At 36.0% G+C, this 7,698-nt stretch overlaps 3 non-coding genes across 3 annotated transcripts; 1 reads left to right on the forward strand and 2 right to left on the reverse strand.

Annotated features, from left to right (window-relative positions):
* The first annotated feature begins 1,004 nt into the window (after positions 1 to 1,004).
* Positions 1,005 to 1,077, forward strand: TRNAA-UGC (transfer RNA alanine (anticodon UGC)). The gene has a single exon. It is a non-coding gene; the product is annotated as a tRNA-Ala (tRNA).
* A 351-nt stretch (positions 1,078 to 1,428) lies between these two features.
* Positions 1,429 to 1,501, reverse strand: TRNAA-AGC (transfer RNA alanine (anticodon AGC)). The gene has a single exon. It is a non-coding gene; the product is annotated as a tRNA-Ala (tRNA).
* A 704-nt stretch (positions 1,502 to 2,205) lies between these two features.
* TRNAE-CUC (transfer RNA glutamic acid (anticodon CUC)) lies at positions 2,206 to 2,278 on the reverse strand. Its single transcript has one exon. It is a non-coding gene; the product is annotated as a tRNA-Glu (tRNA).
* Positions 2,279 to 7,698: the final 5,420 nt, after the last annotated feature.

The following is a 7,698-nucleotide window of genomic DNA, read 5'->3' on the forward strand; positions in this document are numbered from 1 at the left end:
TTCTGGTGAGTAGATCAGTTGATTCGCTAAGTAGATCTAGGCACAGAATATTTACAGCAAGGGTTGCAGCTGTAGATTTGCGCAGGGCATGAAGAGAAAAGCACATAAAGGAGATTTCTAATTTCTCACACAACATAGGAGTGGAGCTTGAAGGTTGGGTGATATACACACACATCTAAGTGCTCAGTTTAGGAGTGAGCATGGTTGTGTGGAGATTCAATATTATGTATGGCATGTTATTATTTGATCATATAATTTATTTGGGATATGGAATGACTTTGTTGAGTGTTTCATCCTTTTGTTTTATGACTTGTTTATCCTAACGATGTTATATGCTTGAGTCTTTCAACCTTCGTTGTAATAAAAGCTATGACTTTAACTTTGGACTTTCATTATAATAAAATGTATGATTTTAACCTTGAACTTTCATTGTAATAAAACGTATGATTTTAACCTTAAAATATCTAAAAGAAAATTTAGATTTTATTGTAAAAATAAATTATTATTATTATTATACATTGTACAGCGTAATGCAATAAATTATTATTATTATTGTACAATGTACAACATAATGCAAAATATATATATATATATATATATAATAGATGCATTTTGTTTATTAACTAATATGTATTCATATATATTAAACATTAATTTAAAGTATTAGTAGGAATTTAGTAATATTATATATTCCAATATCGTGAATCTATCTTTATTATTTAGATATTTTCATATCTAAAAATTGATCACTTATAAGTTACAAAATTAGACCCTTTACTTTAAAAATTACATTTTCTTTAATTTACTGAAACACTAAATTACTTTTGTAAATGTATTTACATGTATCGTTTGAACATCAACATTATAATTTAAATATCAAATAAAAGATCTACGATTACCATTAAGCTTCGTCATAGTGGCTCTTCCCTATCTCATTTCATAACACGATTTTAATACATACCAGGAATACGCAGAGACAAAGCAAGCAGTGTATTGCACAACTCGGGGATGTAGCTCACATGGTAGAGCGCTCGCTTTGCATGCGAGAGGTACGGGGTTCGATACCCCGCATCTCCATTTGACAGTTTTTAAAATCCATGTTTTTGCGTTAAAAATGTCATCCCATGTTCTGCTTTAAAAATGTCATCCAACACGCAAAGTCCATAAAAGATTGACAAATTTTTAAATCCATGTTGTCCTTTAAAAATGTCATCCAACAAGCAAAGCAAAGACCATAAAAGATTGAAACTGAGCACAGAAGGTTGCGAGCTTTGAAAGCGCACAGCTAAACCGAGCAGGATGGACGAATCGAATTCAACGACATCAGAAGGTTGCGAGCTTTGAAGGCGCACAGCTAAGTTAAAACAGGAGGGTGGTTTCAATAACTACTGGATCAATAATAACAGTTGGTTCGAAAACTGGTCACGATGGAGATGCGGGGTATCGATCCCCGTACCTCTCGCATGCTAAGCGAGCGCTCTACCATCTGAGCTACATCCCCGTATAAAAGCTAGAGTTGTAGGATACCTAGTATTGCTATATATGATCTGGGAAAACGTACGTTAACGTGAATTATGAAAAAACCCTCACTGTGAAAATTTACGTAATGGCTGTATGGTGTGATTGAGGTTGTCCACCATATTGATTTATGGATATGCTGTATGTTGTCCGGTATTTTTCTTGTCCATTACGGAACAGCTTAAAGAATTTCTTGTATATTACAAATCTTGGAGTTGGACTTTTCCAATTGCGGGCTCTAATTTTTAATGCTTCTAAATAAAGAATGTTGACTGTAAATGATTCTTGTTAATCACTGGATGCCTAGGGCTTTGCCAGCAAGTTTTCATGGGAATTCAACAAAATTTCCATCCAAATCGTAAAACTTTTGGTGAAACAAGTAAGTGTATGGCCAATTCGACGGTATCTCCGACTGACGGATATGGATGCCTTGAATTGAATGTCGAATGCTTTACTGCGATTGTTCCTGCGCCTTGTTTAAAGATAACCGTCCCTCCGAACGTCGATTGTTCCTGAGCCGCATTGTTTATAAAACTTGCCAAAGCTACACACAAAAATAACGGGAGCCTTTCAATCCATATCCATATCGCTTTCAATTGAATTAGAGCTCAGCGGGATGGATGGACCAGTGCGCTGCAATCAAACCAATACCACTACCTAGCAACTTAAAATGAAAGTATCTTTGTTTTCCGTTGCCGGGACTTGAACCCGGGTCTCTCGGGTGAGAGCCGAGTATCCTAACCAACTAGACTACAACGGATTCTCTCTTGCGTGCGACTTAAATGTTAATCACTCAAATGGCTTGCTATAGGATCTTCGTATTCACGGGGAGAAAAGATGTAATAAGGATAATGTTTTAAATTCATTTTACCATCTTAGTAGGATATCGCGATTTCGCTTAGTTTAAAAATTCAATAAAACATTTCATATGGAAAAGCTCTCCATTAAATATTTCATTATAATTTTAATAATGCTTTTTAATATTATATATTACTTTTTAATCAAATAAAAATAATAATATAATAAATCTTATCTATTTTATAATTTAATTAAAAAATTAACTTTACTTCGTTGCCCATAGTTCATCATTTTCATGATTTTCACTTCTCGACTATGGGAATATTGCTTTTCATTGCCACTTCTGTCATCAAACTAGCTACTTACAAAGTTCTTGCTTGGTGTTTAATTCTCAACAGAAGCGGAACATCTTCAATTCTAGATCTAAAAATTGGAAGCCCTGCAACCCTCCTCCTATGGAGGGAAAGGCCTCCTCTAAGTTGGACAATGGCGTTGAAGACGCCGTGATGAAATTCATTAACGTGTCAAGGCCTCAAACATCTTGTGTAGCTCTTGGCGTGGACCATGCTCCTTCGACAAGCACAAAGATATTGAATAGTAATGCTTCTTTGTGCATATTTAAATGACCTCACGAGTTAGCTTCTTCAGACTCTGATAAGGAATCTCCCCGGGTGCGCAATGATAATTTGCAGATCCCTTTCATCAAACCGCCTTCAGAAAGTTGGCTCAAGGTTTCCAAAAAAACAAAGGAAACAAAGGTCGCCTTGAGGGTTAGCCCCAATTTGGGTGATTCTCCTCTCTAGTTGTGTCTTCTCTCCCTTTTGCATTTACTTTGTTATTCTCAATACCATTCATCTCTACATTGATAACATTACTCTAAGGCAAGTTGTGCCAGAAAATGAGGCATGATAGAAAGTGATGTAATTTTATTTATGTTTGATAAATAGAATTTTTAGACTTACAATATATATATATATATATATATATATATATATATATATATAAGTTGTAAGTTAAAAAATAAAATATATATATATATATATATACTTTTAAATATTGTTGTAGCCGCTACAACAACTCCGAATTTTGGCATTCGTCTAAAATTTGGAGTCTCCCTCATCTTATGTGTTATAAAATAAACATCATTTTATAGTGGTGCAAAGCCCTTTAATAGATTAACCATCCTTGCTACGCAATGATGCCACCCAAAAGTTTTGCTACTTCTTAAATTCTTGCCACCATTATCCTTCTCCTTGTGTTGCGGTGCACCCTTGCACCCATCCACACGCTATAGCATGAGGCCTCACTAATATCCTTGCGTAGCAGTGCATCTGCGCTCTTTAGACTAGCCCCACACCTAGCACAACGGTGCTCTTTTGTTATTGCACTTTTTAGCCTTCTCTCCATTGCACCGTGGTGTGGTCCCTCCATCGAGACCAATCTCATATCATTTCTCAACGCTATTTCCTTTCATAGCATTGTCGTAATGCACTTCTATGTAGCACTCCTCTTACCTTTAATATGTGACCTCCTCTTGCACTACATACTAAATTGACTAAATTGTGCAACACACTAAATTGACTATGTCTTCCTAACATTATTTGTTATCATGAATATTTTCAAGATATCCGGTACTATAGATTTGGAGTGCCTCAACGTTCCTCATTGATAGGATATATGGCCCCACTGAAGAAAAGATTGCGCAAAGAGATCATTGAAGGTAGTAATAGAGGAAAGTTCTATAATCTCAACTCTAGTCTATACATATAAAGATTATTATATCGATAAATCAATTCCAATGACTTGGTAGGGAATCTATCAAGAATTTGCTTCCTCATGTTGCTTCTTTCTTTACATGCTTAGGAAAATGTTCAAAAAAATACAATGGGTCATTTTTAGCCTGTGTAAATAGAAGAACTCGTGCATTTCCTTTTTTAATCTTTGCACAGTCTGGATGTGATAATCCATGTGAATCCCTTCTTGTTTTAGTTTTTATCCCTCAGTATATTCCATCTTTCCTCCCACTATCAATACTAACACTTGGGTTTGTCTTATATTTTTCAAAATGAAAATTAAATAATAAAGAGGAAGGATTTTGTACCATGGTGTGCCACCATGTGTTCCCTACTACAAATAAAAATGTCACCTCAAGGTCCAAAAGAAAACCAAATTCATAAATTGAGTTTTCCATGGCTGAAGAAAAAGTTGTTGGGTTTCATCGAGGAATTGATTTTCCCTATCATACCTTGTCAAGTGGTGGATATTCTTCTCTTCCTCTCTACTTCATATGGAATACCTCCTTTTTCTTATATTTCACTTTACTCATATTGAGTGCTTATGGGTATATTCTTTTGGGATATTTCACTATGGTAATAAATCACTCTTTGACTTCATACAATTTCACTATGGATAATCCATCATGTGCTTTCCCTATATGCAAGAACTAAGCAATTTTTACAAATTTCGCAGGAATTGCTTCGACTTTGAATAAGTATGCATCAAGTAAGTAATCAACAATTTCTATAGAATCCTCCCTTGTCTCTAGTTAGGATAAATGACTAGGCATGGTGTTCTTCTTACCCATTCAGACTATTACTTCAAATTTAAGCTCTTCGAATAATAATTACCATCAATAGATTCGACCCTCATGGATTGATTTATTGATAATGTACCTCAAGGCTTGATGGTCTATAAAAAATATGAAAGGATCTGCTAGAAGGTAGTAAGTCATAGGAAAGTATGTCTTGATACTCTTTAAGTAAGTCAATATATTATTTCCTTTTTTTGTCTGACCAATAATCTCCAAGATCGGTTATTTTTGGTTGGTCGTACTTTGAAATATCAACTATTTTAATCTCAATTTCAACATCCATCCAGTCGAGAGCCTTTGACTCATCAGGTCTCTAGTCCCCAAATTTTATTTCCTAATAAATCGGTGGAAATTCCATTTTACCACATTTCTCACATTACTCCTTATTGACTTTAAATAGTGTTTTAATGCTTTTTAAGATTCTCCATATGGTCCTTTTTCAAAAAGAAGCTTTGGTCTGGAGTATGAATATTCTACATTCCATAAGACTAGCTAAATTCAGATTTGATGAACATGATACATAATTACATAAAGAAGTCAACAAGGCATTGATTGTTGTTCCTCTTTTTTCTTTTTGTTCCCTCGGAGACATTTTTTGAAAAATTATTTAATTTGATGAGTTGTCTCATCCAATTCTTTCTGCTCTATTTAAAATTCAAAATATTTAATAAAATTATCTGTAACTTGATCCATTAGAGTGAATGACCCAAGTTTCTTCAATATTATACCATTTGTTTGGAAAGTCACAGAGAGTGTTGGGAAACATAGGTGGCCATACTCTCTCATCCTTGTGTTGAAATGTGTATCTTGGGAGGTATTCCACAATCCCAGATCGAGGGTTTGTGAGAATTTTTGTTGCAAAAGGGCTTTTTGAGCAAAAGACTCGAGTGAATGGTTTTTAGAACCATATGGGGCTTAAAATTCTAAAAGAAAAATTAAAAGGACTCTAACAACCCCTGGTTAAAAGTTCATGTAATATTAAAATTTAATAAAGGAAAAATAAGACCATGGTTAAGGGACACTTATTCCAATCTAAATATTGGGCAAGACATCCTAGTGTGGGTGTTCATTTCGGTTATTATGGCTAAGCAAATTGGCGAAGGAAATGGAAAAGGATTTGGAAAGGAAAAATGGCATTTTTGACACATTTATTTAAAAAAATAATGGAAATTAGGAGAAAAGGAAGGTGAAAGGTCACATGTTGCATGTGAAGAGGAAAATGAAGGAAATAATGGAAAATGAAGAAAATAGAGGCCTCATTAATAAAAATTCTTCTGAGGATCAGTTGGGAAGATTTTGCTCAAACCTTTGGTCAGTTCAGTTTTGGAGCTCTCTCATTAATCTCTCTCTATCTCACTCTTGGACACGTAGCGTTTTTTGGAGCATTATAGATTTGGAGCTAGGAAGGGGAAAGAAAGCAAAGGAAGGACAAGGAAAGGAAAGAAAAGAAAAGATCGAGCAAGGAGGAACAGGATCAAGAAGCTTCCGCAGGAATACTTGCAGGTAACATATTGCATGTGTGATTTCCTAGATGGTTTTGACATGCATGGATTTTCATGTTGGTATATGGTTCTCTTGTTGTCGATGGCATGGTTTTGCCAAGTTATTACAGTGGTTTTCAACCTTGCCTTGCCTTTTTTTGGATAGCCATGGTGTGATGGGATTTTTTTTCTCGATTTTGAGCTTTGGAATTTTCGGATGGTTTTAGAATCCAAGGCGGAGGCGGTCTCAGGAAAATTCCCAAAGGCCTAGAAATCCCTTGACCACTTTTGGCGGGATATACAGTAAAGCCTAAGGGTGGTGTCTCGTTTTAGGGCCCAGTGATCCAGTGTGGATTGTGTTGTAGATCTGATATGAAAATATAAGATAATGCAAATAAACCCAAGAATAATAAGAAATGATTCTTTATTATCAAAACCCTTAAGGTAGGGCAACACCATACATTCACTCCTTAAGGAAGGAGAATACTCCACAAGCCATATGCCTGTTCATACAAGAATACTTCTCTTCATCTTTGTATCTCTCCATGTGGAGTCTCTAGCCTCTATATAGGCCTCATACATACAATACCATGCATCCTTACTATGGTTCCATCATACCATCAACTAATACCATGGGCCCATTACATTATTATTAACTACTTGTGGTCCCTTACATGACCTGGGTTAACCACCTTATTTATTACTATGGCCCATCCCATTATTACATTATTACCTTGGGTACCTCCCTTGGTACCCCATATTATCCCCCCTAGGTACATAACATTCCACCCCCCTAAACATGTTTCGTCCCCGAAACATGGGAAGAACATAAATAATAAGATCTACTCAAGAGAGTAGTCCACTGATACCATGCACGTGCATCTAGCCATCCAAGAGAAAGGTGAACCCTCGATCTCGCTGGTGCCTCGCTCGCTTGAGATGGAAGTTGACTGCGATAGCTCTTCTGTGTGGAAGTGTAGTAGGTGGATCTTCTCTCCTTTCTATCCATCATGTGACTACTTGGTTTCCATGATGGTTGTCGTGCTGGGTGATGTGGGTGATGATATGTTGAAGTTTTAGCCCACGATGGCTTTTTCTTTACTTCACCTTGTTGTGGTGCCTCTTGTGGTGTCTTCTTTTTCAATATGACTTCAACCACTGAATCGTCCTCAGATGTATCAGCACCTGTAACCTTTTCTGCTTCAGCCTCTGTTTGTGTTTGATTGTCGACCATCAACTGCTCATCATCTGATATGTCAGTCCCTATAACATCTTGTGCGTCACCCTCTGTGGACTCTACCTGTTTATGGA

The sequence above is a fragment of the Pinus tabuliformis genome, chromosome 6, assembly GCF_031772625.1.
Source record: "Pinus tabuliformis cultivar Carrire ecotype Pingquan chromosome 6, CPIR1, whole genome shotgun sequence".
In the NCBI taxonomy this organism is placed as follows: domain Eukaryota; kingdom Viridiplantae; phylum Streptophyta; class Pinopsida; order Pinales; family Pinaceae; genus Pinus; species Pinus tabuliformis.